Source organism: Vulpes vulpes, chromosome 2, assembly GCF_048418805.1.
Source record: "Vulpes vulpes isolate BD-2025 chromosome 2, VulVul3, whole genome shotgun sequence".
Taxonomy (NCBI): domain Eukaryota; kingdom Metazoa; phylum Chordata; class Mammalia; order Carnivora; family Canidae; genus Vulpes; species Vulpes vulpes.
This window is the reverse complement of record NC_132781.1, coordinates 72941296-72958096: the sequence shown is the minus strand read 5'-3', so window position 1 is coordinate 72958096 and position 16801 is coordinate 72941296. Positions and strand designations below refer to the sequence as shown.

At 35.8% G+C, this 16801-nt stretch overlaps 1 non-coding gene across 1 annotated transcript; it reads right to left on the bottom strand.

Moving 5' to 3' along the window:
* Positions 1 to 14292: 14292 nt before the first annotated feature.
* Positions 14293 to 14401, bottom strand: LOC112923726 (U6 spliceosomal RNA). Its single transcript, XR_003235744.2, has one exon. It is a non-coding gene; the product is annotated as a U6 spliceosomal RNA (small nuclear RNA).
* Between the last annotated feature and the right edge of the window lie 2400 nt (positions 14402 to 16801).

Sequence of the window (16801 nt, the reverse complement as noted above, 5' to 3'; positions counted from 1 at the left end):
ATCATCTTAATTCCTTTCAATTAAACCTGAAGATGGGATTCAGGCATTAATTACAGATAAAATGGCACATTGATGGAGCATAGGTAAGAACTAGAATGTAGAGAAAGAATGCCAAACGTCAAATCCAGCCTCTGTCATTTGATGAAGAAAGCTGCATTTGCCAGTATATCCGATATACTGACATATAATAGTAGGGAAACAGGAAATAATCTTTCCTTTCTTGTCTCTCTCACTCTTGCTCTCTCTGTGTGTGTGTCTTTCTGTGTCTTCTTTATAGATAAACTCCTTTACTTGATATAGATTCTATATATTTCTGACCTTTACCCCCATTGACAGCAAAATATTCTCATATAATCAGGATCATAGGTGTACTGCTATCGATCAATGTTAGAAAAAATTTATTTGGAATTCATTCCTATAGATAATCTTGAGCATCTCTTCAGTCATTGACAAGGATGAGACATTTGTCCCTAATTTACTATATTCAAAGAATATCTTTCATCTTTCAGTAAAAACATTTTCAGTGTTTTTCATTTCCTCTCTTTATAAATCATTATTGACTGCATGCCAAACTCTGATTTTCCTTTTATTTTGTTTGGGTGTTTATGTTTCTGGTTTCCTTTGAAGCTTGTTAGAAATCCATTGAGTACCTAGAGTCATTAGATCAAACTCTACACATTCAGTGATGAACAATTGAGCCTAAAAAACCCAGAGAAGAACAATTGAGGCATAGTGCTTGTTTTCATGATCCTTACAGGTCAATGGGAGAGACAGAGAGTTAAACAAGTAAACACACTGCAGGTTGCAGATATGCAATCATCCTAACAATTATTGAGTGCCATTGAGAAAAAATGAAGAGATAATAATAAAGAATAAGGGAAACATATCTTACTAGTAAGGAAATGTCTCTCTGTAAAAGTGGTATTTTAGTTGGTGTAGAAGTCAGATGTGAAGTTTCACAGAAGAGCATTTCATGAAAAGGAGATAAACAGATTTTTAAAAATCCTAGATTGAAGGATGTCTGGGTGGCTCAATTGGTTAAGCCTCTGACTCGGTCAGCTCAGGTCATGATCTCAGGGTTGCGAGATCGAACCCTAAGTAAGGCTCTGCCCTCTGAGTCTGTTTGAGATTCTCTTCCTCTCCCTTTGCCCTACCCCCTTCCCCGCTCATGCACATATTTTCTCTCTCTCTGTCTCAAATAAATAAATAAATACATAAAATATTTTTTTAAAAGCCTAAATTTAGCTTGACCTTTTTTATCACCCTTTGTTCTTTACATTTGTAAAATGAGATCAACGGTGCAATTGAAAGCCACAGAAATAGATTAGAAGAAAATGAGGCATAAGGCTTTTAGCTGGCTTCAGGTAAAGGGAAGAAATAGTGAGAAGGTGCTCTTCCTGGGGGTGTCATTTATGCTGAATTCAATGTTAAACAGTGATTTCTTTGAGAAATCACATTATCTTCCTTAGGCACATTATTGCTTTATTGTTATAACCTTGATGTTACTGCTATAACTTTAAGGAATAATGTAGTGACTCATAGCAAAAATAATTTTGGTCCTGGTAATTCTGAGAAATCACTAAACAGACCCAAACTGGTCATATAATCTATGTCCCATAACTACAGTTCCTCTCATCCCTTTTCAGGAAAAACCCTCATCTCTATTAACCTTGTTAGCTGTAACAAGGTAATCTTTGTTAAATCTACTCTGTGTTCTAGTTATATAAAAAAAAGAAGCTTATACATAAAACAGCATAAACCCAGAGAAGATACATTCTTCACATTTATAGGTCCATTTTTTTCTGCAAAAATTGAATATCAATTTATAAGCTCTATTTTTTTTTTCTGCACAGCTTAAAAGTCATGTGAACTCACATAAATAGAATTGAAAAGGTATTTTAGTAGCTAGGAAATAAACTAAGTGGCTCTGATAAAGAGATGCTAAAATATAGAGCCTAAAAAAGACAGAAGTCATTTCCCCCTCTCATATGAAAACTCAGAGGGAACTATTCAAAGCTGAGTGTCAGGTCTGTTCTATGGGGTTATCCAGGGATTCAGTACCCTTCTATCTTGCTTCATCATGCCCTTGGGTGTTGCCCTCATCCATAGAGTCAGAACAGGCTCAGCTGTATGCATATACAGCTCATTAGAAGAGGGGAAGAGGCAGGACTCAGAAGCTGCACACCATAGCTGCATTCACATACTAATGACAAATCAATTAGATGGCCACAGAAAGGTACAGAGGAGGTTTGGGAATGTAGCTTTAGTTGGGGCAGTCATGAGCCTCCTCAGCAGGCTGGGAAAAACAGTATTTTTCAAGTCAATGAAAAGAAGAAGGAATGAACCGATATTAAGAGAAATTTGTCTTTGATACAAGGAGTATTTTTAAAACACATGATTGCTATCATAGTCTGTCATAATGGACATTCAAAATATTACCTATTCTTCCATTTTGATACATATAATCTTGATATTGAATACAGATGCTGTGCCTCTAGCTGCAAAATCGTGATTTTTTTTTTTGAACCTACATTTGCCAACTTCTCTTGGACACCTTTTTTGGAGAACTTTATTCTTCTCTTCTGGTTCCTCCACACAACACAAAATCAGATAAGTACAGTTGGTACTTCTATTCCTTTACTACTTGTTACTCTACAGATATTCAATTGGCACTTATTATACACTGGACACAGAGCAGATTCCAAGTGTACATGCCTGTTCAAAATGCACATGGTCTCTCTGCTCATGAAGCCTGTAGACTGATAGGGAAAATAGGCACTCACAATGTTCGAATAAATGAAAACTTTTCAGTGTCAGTGACATGAGGGCAGTAACCAGTGCTTTGGAATGCATAATAGGAAGGCTTTGCCTTGTCAAGGAGTTATGGGGAGGATATTCTCAAGAACTGATGATTACAGGGAGATCTGCTGGAGAGAGTCAGGGCTACCAGAGGGGAAGGAGAAGGGAGGTGGTTGACAGTGGGCCCAGCAGAAGGAACAGCTCAGGGCCCTCATGTGAGAGTGTGCTCAACACTGGCTGGGGACAGTTATTGGAAGATGAGTGAGGCTAAAGCTGAGAAGGCAAAGAGGTGGCTGAGTCCAAGAACCAGATAGGAAGGAGATGAGCCGGAGCTTGGAGACCTCTGTTAAGAGTTTTGTTGTTTATCACCAGAGCAGTAAATTGTGATTGAGGTGACTAAGCAGGGAGAATGGACCGAGTATATCACTCTCTAAGTACTATTTTATATCTCTGGACATTTCATGTGCATTTTGGGAGAAGAGAATTGCTATACATTTTATAACCAGCCATTCTAAGAACAATCGAAGCCAGTGGAGCATGCAGCAGGCTATTTCTTACATTCTTCTACGTTCGCAAATGTATACAAGCTTAGACATTAGACAGTTAAAATAATTTTTTAATGTTTTCATGAAATAAGGCATATAATAGATTTGAATTTCAAGGTAAGTATTTAACTAAAGAGATATTTTTCTTTAATCAATGGCATTATTTAAATTGGAAACAAAGGAACATTCAAATGGAAATTATGTATGAACATTTGCATGTATGGATGAATATGAGAATTGAAAGAAATCTGAATGCATTATTAATCTGACTGTATGCAAAGGGCCTCAGCTATGATTAAATTTTTAGATATGGATAAAATAAAACAAAAACGAAACATTAAAGAGCTTAAAGTTGTTTCATCCAAAAGCCACCCACCACATCTCACAAATTCAAATACACGTAGGTTCTACATAAAAAAGATATGATGTGTAAAAGCTGCAATAAAAAATGATGGTTCCTTTGTTTACTTGTACTTATCTGACAGAGTTCTTTAGCTACATTTTCTGTTGTTGTTTTTGTTTTCTACATGGATCGTTGCAAAGTGGATCAGAGCGGCATAATTTATCTGGATATATTTAAATTAACTATTAAACCCTTAAGTACTGTCCTTTAACAGAAATTCCCACAGATGAAAACTTAATGTTAACTGTTTAATATCAAACACAGGGACGTTCAGGGGAGCAAATTTAAGGAGTAGCTTAGGGAGACAGGTAGGCTCAGTGGAGATTTTATTGTGTCAAAATGTTTTAGAATGAATATGGAGTGTTATTCTCCAGTAGGCCACTGTCTTCCTCCCACAGGGCACACTTTTTTCCCCCCTTCATGTGCACATTTCATGATTTCTTGTTGTTGTTGTTTTTTTCCTAATAAAGCCAGTTTCTCTGAAAGTAGTTGAAATTAATTAGGCCTTATCTAAAATTTTTAAAATGCTAATAAAAGTAAATGAGGAAAGAACAGTAGATTTAGTGCTCTGGCTTCAATATTAATGAACATTTGATCTATTTATTGCAATCAAAATATAACTTTGGAACTGATTATAATCACTTTGACTTGGGTAGTCTTGGTAGCAAATAACTCTCATTAAGTATCAAGAGACAAACCAAAATGGCTATCATATTGAGGTTCTAATTTAGCTTAGAATAATAAATAACATCGTGTAAAGGGAGAAGAAAAAAAAAATGAATGTCTGTTATTTTATGCATTCAATCAATAGGATTTCTGTTCCTCTATATTCAGAGCATTGTGCTTGTCAGCAAATTAAAATGGGAAAGCTTAAGACATTCTGAAGAGAGATACCTTGCTCTAAAGGATGTTCTGTGTGATGGTTAATTTTATGTGTCAGTGTTATTAAGCCATGCCACTCAAGTATTTGGTCAAACACTGGTCTAAATGTTGTTGTGAAAATATTTTTTAGATGACATTTAAATCAGTAGTATTTGAGTAAAGTAGATTATTCTCTAGAATGTGCGTGGATCTTGCCCAATTAGGGGACAGTTTTAAGAGAAAAAAGACTGAGGTCACCCAAGGAAAAGATAATTTTACTTCCAGATTACCTTTAGGCTCCAGTTACAGTACCAACTGTTCCCTGAGTCTCTAGCCTATTGGCTTTCAATTTTGAACTCTCTAGCCTCTACAATCATGTAAGCTACTTCTTTTTTTTTCCTTAAAGATTTTATTTATTTATTCATGAGAGAAAGAGAGAGAGAAAGACAGAGAGAGAGAGACACAGGCAGGGGAGAAGCAGGCTCCATGCAGGGAGCCTGATGGAGGACTCAATCCCAGGACCCCAGATCACAACCTGAGCCAAAGGCACCAGGACCCCAGATCACAACAAAGGCAGATGCTCAACCAATGAGCCACCCAGGTGCCCCATAATTCTTTAAAATCATCCTCTCTCTCCCTCTCTCCTCCCTTCTTCCACCTCCTCTTCTCTCTCTCTCTCCCTCTCTATTTCTATAAATACATAGACACACAAAATATAAGCAGAAAATATACACACAGAATATATATACACATACACAATATAAGCAGGGAAAATGTTTAAGCCATGTAGTCCATGATGAGTGTTCTACAATGGATGATGATGATGATGATGATGATGATGATGGTATAGAACTAGAAGGAAGTGGCTTAAATAACTGTGCATGGTTTTTTTTTTTTTTAATTTTAAATATTTTTGAGAGAGGGAGAACATGTGAGTACGGGTGGTGGAGGTGTAAGGGAGAGGGAGAGAATCTAAAGCAAGCTCCATGCTCAGCACAGAGCCTAATGCGGGGCTTCCTGAGATCATGACCTGAGCAGAAATCAAGGGTTGGACGCCTAACCACCTGAGCCACCCAGGTGCCTCTGTGCATAGTTATCATTTGAAAATCCTGCTGCTGATGCCATTCAATCTGTCTATATACATATATATTCAAGGAAGTTTACATTGTTTCAAAAAATTCTTGATCAAATTAACATCAAAAGATTGTTTTGTTTTGAGGAGCAAGAAAGATGTATCATCTTTAAGTGTCTTTAAGTTTCTTCCATGGTACTGTAAGGAACAAATCTCTCAATTACCCATTCTCAGTGACTGAGGTACTGTTAGGTCCAGGGGTTTCCCATGACTCAGGATAGAAATGGTAGAATGATTTTAGAAAAGCCATTTTACTAAAAGTAAAGGACCATTTTCTTTAGTCATTTATCTGTTAATGGACATTTAGGTGATTTCTGTATCCAATGGAATATTATTCAGCATTAAAACAATAAGGAAATCCTGTCATAGAGCATTGATAAATCTGGAGGACCTTATGCTGAGTGAAATAAGCCCAATAGAGAAGGAAAAATACTGCATGAGCCCATTTATATGAGGAATCTAAGACAATCAAACACACAGAAATAGGGTGGAATAGTGATTGCCAGGGGCTGGGAAGAAGGGGAAATGGAGAGTTGTTAGTCTGTAGGTATTGAGTTTCATTTACATGACAAAAATAAGAGAGATTAGCTGTACAAATAGTGCTCATAATTAACCATTCAGCATTACTCACTTAAAAATGTGTTCGGAGGGGGAAGCTCATGTTAATTACTCTCACAGCAAAAACAAACAAAAAGGGTCAAGAAGAAACTTTTGGAGCTGGTGGATGTGTTTATTACCTTGATTGTGGTGACAGTTTCATGGGTATAGGCATATCTCCAAACTCATCAAATTGTATACATTAAATATGTCCGGTTTTGTGGGGGTTTTCTGGTGTACCAATTATACCTCAATAAAACTGTTTAAAACATGAAGGGACAAACAGCCTTCTTGAGGAAGAGACCCACAGCCCACCATGCAGTAAATCATAATGGAAGTAGAAAAGCTGAACAGAGAGACTAGAGCCAATCAACATCAACACTGTGAGAAAGCAAACGTTATGGCAGCCCAAGCAAACTAACACAATCTGCCAGTTACTAGTAGCTTGACCTGAAAAAGTCACTCATTTCTGCCCCACTCATCCAACTTATTTATGTCATCTACAAAGGAAGATCATTCCCATCTTACAAAGCTGTTGTAGCTATTAAATATTAATAGTGCCCATAAATATAAGGGCTCTGTCTGTGTTGTTCATTTCCATATTCTAAGAGAATAGAAGGATGCTTGGGACTGTAAGTCTCAAAGGGATTTATAACTAAGTAATGAATATCAAAGGTCTAGTATACTAAATTTGTCATGGGAGGTGACAGGGGTTGGGTGGCTGCTAGCTCTATTCAGTGTTATTAAAGGAGGAGAGAGGGGCAGCCCTAGTGGTGCAGCGGTTTAGCACCGCCTTCAGCCCAGGGCCTGATCCTGGAGATGTGGGATCAAGTCCCATATCTGGCTCCTTGCATGGAGCCTGCTCCTCCCTCTGCCTGTGTCTCTGCCTCTCTCTCTCTATGTCTCTCATGAATAAATAAATAAAATCTTAAAAAAAAAAAGGTGGGGGGAGTAAAATAAAGTCTTTTTTTTTTTTTTTGTAGAAGATTGGTTACCCTGGGAACAATTCTAGATGGTACACATTATAAAATAACAAAATATGGTACAGAAAAAAAAAAGAGATCAATGGGATTTAGAAGGATTTAGAATGGATGGAAAGGAAATTAGGCAAAAGGTGAGGCTTCTTAAGGTTTTTAAGGATGAACATCATTTGGAGAGAAGCAGAAATTTAATACAGCATTTTTATTGTTAAAAGTAAGAGAAGCATCATCAATGCATTCTTTGAATGGGATAACTATAATAAACTGTAAACACCTGGTTAATTAAGCTTACCTCAAACAACCTTCATTGAATCTCATTCTTGGACACTAGTGTCACCAATGGAATTGCTTTATAGGAAAATGAAGAGTAAAAAAAAAAATCATATTGGTTAAAAATCTCATTCTTAACCACTTGTACTTATAAAAGACTGAGGGAGTTTTACTAAATGTGTCAGATTTACAGTAATTTTCCTGATTCCTGGTAGGCCGTCATACTTAAAATATGAGGGGGCATTTACTTTAGTTATAGGATGCAACTATTTTGTGCCATATGAGTAGATTGTCTGTGGAATATCTGTGTTTCCAGTCTTTTCAAATCATCTGTGTTTCATTCTCTCAAATTCTTTCAAAACTTGAAGTTTTGGAGCACTGTCATTCTTACTAGTGCATCTTTACAAGGAATGTAGAAAAGGATCGTTCGATTTATTTCCATAAATATGGAAGAAGATCTAAGCCAAAACTTATTAGCATGCAAGTGATTATATTCAGTTTTCTAAGAGCCTTGCTTTAATCTATTAATGCCTTCATAGGATCCTTTAACTTCTCTCACAATAATGTAGTTGAAAGTATTGAGATAAATCCTAAAGTGAATTTCTAGTCATAATTTTTTTCAAGACAAGATTTTATCAGTCTCTCTCTGATTTCCATTTTCAAATAGTTTTAGCATTCACTAGGCCAAATATGGAATATTATGTGATCATTTGCAAATATTCTCTGTCTTTTCTGAGGTACTATTATTCTTCTCCACCTGTTAATTTTGGTCTTATGACTTGTTTAACTCATAAAACGTCATAGATAATTTTTCAGTAGCAGTACCCTTTCCTCTACCTTCTCAGTTAGCAATTTTCCAGGACAGAAGTCCTTCTATCATTCTAATTGCTGAAAGCAGTCAAAGCAAAAGAGATCCACAGGTCCACATGACAGTTTTATGACATTCATATGAAATGACCATTCCATGTTGTAAATTACTGAGATTTGAGGGTCTTTTATCATTGCAACACATTAATCTAGACTCTTCATGATGGATTTGTTCATTCACATCACAAATATTTTGAATACTACACCATATCAGGCACTGTACTAGATACGGAGGTTCTAAAGGTAAGGAAAGGCAAATTATTTTCCTACAATCATGGAACTCAATCTGGAATGACTATGTATCGTGATGATGGTTTGCCATTGCTCTCTCTTTTTTTAAAGAAAAAAATATATATATATATATTCAATATGCTGACTATCACAGCCTCAGGCACAGCTTTCTCTGTCAAATTGTAGAAGTAGCAGTATCTGACCACTAAGGATAAAAGGAATTTGAAAAATGGAAGAGCAGAAAAAAGATAAGTCCGGAAAGAAGGTGATATTTTAGTCCGTACAGAAGTCCTCAGATGTTATTATATGTATCTCTGTGAGGATTGATCAAAGCAGATGAAGTTGGAGCCCTGTTTATCTTCTCTTTGTCTTCCTCTCTACAGGAAGTTTCAAATTGTCCTTTGAGTTATTTTATTTTAGGTTGTACCTGAGGCGCGGCATTGAACTTCCTTATTTCTAACTTTAGAATTAATAATATTTTCTAAATGTCAATAACTCTAAAACAAATCCCTACAAATACAGAGTTTAAAGCGTGTAGCAAATTATTGTCCTGGGAATCTCTAAGGTATTATAACAATAAATCTCATTATAACTACAAATACTTTGCTCCTAGTTTGACTCATAAATTTATAGAGATGATTTGTTATGTTATATATGATCTATATCTACTATATCTATATAAGATCTACAGAGCTTCTCAACTTATAGTGGGGTTACCTCACGATAAACCCATCCTAAGTTGAAAATATCACAAGTCCAGATGCATTTAATATACTTCACCTACCAAACATCATAACTTAGCTTAGCCTATCTTACATGTACTCAGAACACTTACAGGAGCCTACCATTGGGCAGAATCATCCATGCAACACAGAGCTTATTTTATAATAAAGTGTTGCATATCTAATGTAGGTATTGAGTACTGTACTGAAAGTGAAAACCAGAATGGTTGCATGGCTACGGAGTGTAATTGTGAGTTGTTTACCCTTTGTGATCGCCGGGCTGACTGGTAGCTTGCAGTGCTGCCCCTGCCCATCATCATGGAGGGTGGAGAGTATCACACCACATATTGTTAGTCCAGGGAAAGATCAAAATTCAAAGAGAGGAGAGTATCACACCACATATTGTTAGTCCAGGGAAAGATCAAAATTCAAAATTCGGAGGACAGTTTCTATTGTATGAATATCACTTTCCCACCATTGTAAAATCAAAAAATTATAAAACAAACCTTTATAAGTTGGGCACAATCTGTATATATCGTAGAGATATATACTTTCTTGTATCTTATTCACCTTCTATATCCCTATCTCTATATACCATCTATCTAATTTGATATCTAATTTGATATCTAATTTGATATGTTTCCTAACAGATTTATTTCTAATTTTGTTTTTCTTAAGAATTTTAAAATCCTGAAAATCCATACTTCTGAAAGAGATAAAATGTGGGCTAATTTTTTTTTCCGTATTTTTCCAATGTAATGAGGAAGTCAAAATTGGCCCTGCTGAGAATCAGATCATTAGAACATAAACCTGGTTTCTCACAGGACATAGTCAAGGCCATCATGTAGCTGCGAACATGACTAATACTCTCCTTCTTAGCAGTGATTGCTTTTTACCATCTCCACCTCTTGCTCTGATTTAAGTCTTCCTTCCTCCTGGATTAGAAATTATTAAATCCCCCAAACAACATGTCTTTCCACTGTTTGACACTATCCGACCCAGAATAGGTCTCTACTTCTCTAATTTCTCCACAAACTTACTGAAGAGTACCTCAAACCCTAGAAGAAGTCCTCCCAACTCCCCTTTCCTGAAATGTCCCCCAATATTTCCTAATGTGTGTTTTCCCTTGCTGTAGAGAGCTTAAAAAAACTGACTTTGTTTCAGTGCAAGAGTGTCCCCTTTGATCTTTGATTGATGGATTTCAACAATAATGATATAGGGCTCAAAGGAACTCTTTTATCTAATGACTACACACACACACACACACACACACACACACATTTATACCCACGCAGATGTTGCCCTAGGTCTCAATAAGTCTGTATACTACAGGGAAAAATATTTGTGTGTTTTATGTAAAAAAGAAAACTGTAAATTTTTCTGAGAAAGAACATTTTAGTCCCATTCAGATTTTAAATGAATGGAAAATGCTCCTTTGTATATGTTTCAAAACCTCTGAGGAGAATTCATTCTCTATTGGCTGCCTTACAGGATTGGTCATGTAAGGTGCTAAGCCGTTTTAAATAATGCTGGGAATATAAGTCAGTGGGCACTGAGAGTCCTGAGATGATCAATCATATTGCATTTACTGCTAAAACCAATATTTTCATTGTTTATTCTTGTTATTTCAACCCCATGCTTCCCTGGCAGAAACAACTGAATGGGACAGATTCTGAGAATTTTACTAGCAACAAATATATGTCAAACATTATTCACCCAAGGTATATATCCCGATGAAAAATAAATAGAATTTATACATTTTCCCCAGGAAGAATGAAAATTTGTGAGTTAGTTTAGTTTCCTTGTCGGAATCCTGTGAATGTTTTCTGCGATCGTCACAACTTGAGATTTGTTACTTTAAAGATATAAAGGAAGACTATAAAAAAGATTCATAACCTCAAATTACATTAACTGTACATTAAGGGAGATGCACAAATCCCAAGAAATAATGAAATGTCAGGGGTAGAATCATCCCTTTTCAGGTTTAGTGCTCAATCTCCTATGATCTTGCATAAAATGCTATTGCTGTTCACCTTGCTATTAGGAAGTACAATTGATTTGCTTGCAATATTTATTAGTGCATTAGTCATGTACATTAGCACCAAACTGGAAACAAATAATGCTTTACTTCCCTATGTCTGTGGCAAGCCAATGCAAGTGAAAATGTAGGTACTGATAAAAATACAAGTGTGACTCACACTCCTGAAATATCCTTCCTTTACCCAGATTTACCAGAAAAATTTGGAGATAAACATCCACCAACCATTTCCATCTTTGATGAGTTAGAACCATTCACCTTAGTCTGGTTTATTTTTTTTCTTTTAGCTTGGTGTTCTTTTGACAAATGACCAATGAGTCACAAAATAAAACTGAAAGTCATAGTTTATTTGATATTAATGCATAAGATAGATTAAACCCTGAGGCTATCATTTCACCAAATATTTATTTCAGCTCAGGTGTCATCCAAAATTCTGCAGAAGACTTAGTTGTTTGTTTTAAAAAACAGAGAAATGTATCTTCAGGCAAATATAGGTAAATCTGAAGTCCTGATGTTATTCAAACAATTGACTTCACCATCACTACTGGCGTCAACTTTAGACCACTCACTCCATGACCACCTATTTCAATTTCTGTCTCTGGTTACTGGCATATGATATTTTTTGTAATAAAAACTAAAACTGGCTCTTTCCAAAGGACTTTGGAATTGAAGTTAGGACTATTTGAAAAATAGTCCCCTACATCCTGATCCTTCAACAATTCCCCAAGGTAGGGTAGCTTTAGGACTGGCCTCTCCTCTGCTTTGTTGGGGAGATTGTAGCAACAACCAAGAAGAGTTCAGAGTCTATAAATATTAGTAAAAATAGTTTTATAAAAGTAGTTTTAAAAATAGTTTTATAAATATAAATCATAAAAATAATTTTATGAATACATGATGGGTTTATGTATTTTGTACTAAATCCTGTCACTTTAATTTTCTCTTCTTTTTGATTTAGCAATATGGCCAAGTCACAATATTTTTCAAATAGTCCTAACTTCAATTTTACTACTTAAGAATTTGTTATAATCCAAATTGAGCCAAGCAGTCTAATAAACTGCCACCATTTATTGAGTGCTTAATGTGTGCCAGATCCTGATACATCTGAACTTCACAAAGCCCTTGCAAGATAGGCATCATTATCCTATGTGACATATTTTATTTCTTAAATATGGCCAGAACCATGCTTCACATTGGTTGTGCTTTTTGCAACATGACTTTGTCATTCTTTGCCAAAACATCCTAAGTATTCTTTATTCTTAAGTTAGGTCAGGCTCTGTATTCTCTAAAAAGAACACAGTGGGACTGGCACTGTGCCATTTCATATAACGCTTGACTGGCCTCACAACTTCCTCTTCCTGTCTCTTCCTATCTCCAGGAAACCAGTCACCATGTAGGATTTGCAACATCCCTAAGTCCACTATATTGTGAAAAGCTCAAGAAACTTAGAAAGATTCTGAAGGATGAGATACTACGTGGAGAAAGGGCAAGGAGTGTGAAGATGGCAGGAGTTATGAAGAAACCATTGACACCCAGTTGAATGCCAGAGCACTGGCGCCAGATACTGAGTCAGAGACCACAGTCCCCTTGTGCCAAGCTCAAATTCCTCCTCATGGCACTGTGAACTTTTGAAGGTGATTCTTGAATTTATCTGGAAGCTTGGGAGGGTTCCTTAGGCAGAGATAGCCAAAACCCCATTGTTTTAAAGAAAGCACAAAAGCTCAGGGAAGGTAAGAAATTTGCCCAAGTTCACATGAATATAGACTAAGCCTTAGACTTAGCCTTGCTAAGCCAAGATTTGAATCACATTTTCTTAAATATATATCCCATGGTCTCAACCACTACATAATTCAAAACTTCAATATATATCTAGAAATGTTTTTTCTAAACAGACTCAAATTGCAAGTAGTACTATAGGGAACATGTTACTTACGAGAATAATCTCAGTTTATGGGCTACAACATATGTGTGTTTATAACCAAGCAGATGCTGTTAATTACAAATTTATTTTATCTATTTATTGAAACCAGCTGACATAGTCTCTACTTAGAGGCACTTCAATTTAAAATATGTATTTTAAGCCAATAGAACTGCATCATTTTCTTTCTTAAAAAAACACACACACATTTATTTAGCTTTTCACTAATTCATGCTAAATCTCCAAAAGTTTTCAGTAATATTTCAGACCAAATTTGCCTAAATTGTCATTTCCTATAAATTATTTCTCTAGTGCTCAGCTAAGAAAACAAGTCAAATAAAAGAGAGGTGTTAGGTAACCTTTTCTAAGATCCAGGTAAATTGACAACAAGAAAAAATTCTGTGAACCAAGGAGCCTCAAACTCCAGGCCTTTCCTGTCACATATGTGTGCTGGCTTCACACCTGTCTTTTGGGTTTGAAATCTAGACCCATGTTCACATTTCACCAATCCCCCATGACAACTACAGCAGAACTCTCTTGACCAAGTTTTCATCAGTCTTGACTGAGGATTTAAGGAACCCAAGGCAAAATTACTTCACACTCAGAATTCTTGTTCCTCAAAGTTTCTTCATCTATCCTGGGACTTCTCTTTGAATTTTAGCTTATATAAAGGCTAGTTTTACAAAAACTCTGCTTTCAATCTTTCTTCCTTCCTTCCTTCCTTTCTTTCTTTCTTTCTTTCTTTCTTTCTTTCTTTCTTTCTTTCTTTCTTTTCTTTCTGTCTTTCTTTCTTTCTTTCTTTCTTTCTTTCTTCTTTCTTTCTGTCTTTCTTTTTTTCTTCTTTCTTTCTTTTCCTTTTTTTGTCTTTCCTTTTATGAACATACCAAAATAGTGATCCTTCTATTCTATCTTATTTATTATTTGTTTTTTTTTTTAATATGGAATGCTTCATGAATTTGGGTGTCATCCTTGCACGCAGGGGCTGTGCTATTCCTCTTTGTATCCTTCCAGTTTCAGTATATGTGCCATCCAAGTGGGCAGTCCATTTTATTTCTTTCAATTAAAAACATTAATTTTTTTTGTATTTATTTTGCAGTTTGAGCTCCTGCCTCCACCTATTCCCAGAGGCCATGGACTTCTACCTTAATGGATTCCATAAAAACATTTTCCTTAAGGAGAAAATTCTCTCCCTCACAAGGAACTTCAGTGCTAGCTGTGAATACAATAATTCACTCACCATTTGCTTCTTGATTCTGACCACTCTTAACTTTGAAATCTTTGGGGAAGTTACTTAACACAGAGTCAGCTTTCATGAGATAAATATTGAATAACTGCAACCTCAAAATGTTCCTGAGAAAATGAAGTGGAATAAGGAAGATTAAGCCTAATAGAATGAACGAACTTCATCAACATTCATTTCCTTCCTGCTGATCTCCTGCAACCTTTCCTCATGCCTTTCTCTCAGCTATTAAAATCAATCTAGAGTGTTTCTTCCTCTTTAAAATAAATGTTACTCTGTACCAACAAAGCTTCCTGTTATTTAAAAATAACTTCTTTTCATCTTATTGCCTATTAAGCTTCCACCCCAGTCTGTGGATATGCCTGATTTCATATATAATGTAACCTATTCTCTAGGTATAAATACATGAAAATAAGGAGATCTCATTCATTCTATTTATATTCTGTACTTCTAAACTCTTGAAAAAAGAATTCTACCCTCAGAGAACAATTTTAAGTTACTCTGTTAAATTGACCGCATACAGCAATCATGCTATGGTGTTTGCGAAGACTGAGATTTTAGTTTTTCACAAACAAAAATTACGCTTTACAAAAGTATAAAAAAATGTCTCTGAAATAGTTAAAGTTAAAATAAAGCTATCTTATCAAGCACAATATATTTCTTGGTTTGATTTTGGGTTTTAGAAAAATTTGTACAGATTGTTGTAATTAACACAATTATAATTATAATCAAAATAATTGCTGTTTGTTCTCTATAAATTTCAATGAAGTGATGGAATTTTTAAATCTTTATGCTCTGATTAAAAATATGTAGACTTTGGGATCCCTGGGTGGCGCAGCGGTTTAGCGCCTGCCTTTGGCCCAGGGCGCGATCCTGGAGACCCGGGATCGAATCCCACATCAGGCTCCCCGTGCATGGAGCCTGCTTCTCCCTCTGCCTGTGTCTCTGCCTCTCTCTCTCTCTCACTGTGTGCCTATCATAAATAAATAAAAAAATTTAAAAAAAAAAAAAAAATATGTAGACTTTTTTTGGTACTCTCTATATCTATATTACTTTACTTTAAAGTATTCAAGGTACTCCACAGGTTTAAAGAGTCATGTGAGGGGCACCTGGGTGGCTCAGTTAGTTAAGCATCTGCCTTCTACCTAGGTCATGATCCCAGGGTCCTGGGATCAAGTCCCACATCCCCTAAGACGGAGCCCCAAATCAGGCTCCCTACTCAGCGGGGAGACTGCTTCTCCCTCTGCCCCTCCCTAGGCTCATGCTCTCTCTCTCTCTCTCTGTCTCTCACACATGGCCTCTTTCTCTCTCATAAATAAATAAATAAATAAATAAATAAATAAATAAATAAATAGTAAGTCATGTGAATTAAAGAAAAATATAGCAAGAAATCTGAAAAAGAAAATATGAAAGATATATTGTCAATAACACTCCATAACTATTGTATCTCATGTGGTTGGAATCACAAAAGGTGTTTAGATACCTGTCAAATTATCCTGAAATATCTGCCAGGGTGGGACAAGTCCCATTCTCATTGGTATTCCACACCACTGCCATCAGAGGAGGGAGATGGGCAGTACAAAGGATGGGGAAATGATAAAAGAGTACATATGGACCATGTTCCTCACTTCTCTGAAAAAAAAGAAAAAACAAAAGTAATGGTATGGCCTAACATTATAAGAAGGATGAAAAGTGGGTGGAAATTCTAAATATTTAGCATTGTGAATGTCTGTGGTAGTGTTTATTTACCTTTAACCTTTAAGGTAAGATTTAATCTTTAAGATAACTAATAAAAAGGACATACTCCGATTTCAGACACAATTTTGCATCTCCAGATATGATTTTGGGTCTTACCAATCAGAGAAAATCCGATGATAGGTAAATATAAAGCTGCAGCAGAATTGCCTTTTTTTTTTTTTTTTTTTGCTAGTGCTAACACTAACTCACTCCCTGTTTTATTTGGCTTCCATTGCATCAGGTGATGATTCTCTACTTGTCTCCAAGCTCCAGGGGTAATGTGATTCAGAAATAGCTGATCAAAATGCTTAATTTCCCAGACTACATTTAAATCAGAGATGTGACCATGACCTAATTTGTTCCAATGAAATAGAATCACTGAAGCTACTGGATGAAGAACTTTTATTTATTTATATGCTTGTTCATTTATTATTGCCAAGAGAACTAATGTTCTCAAAGGAGAG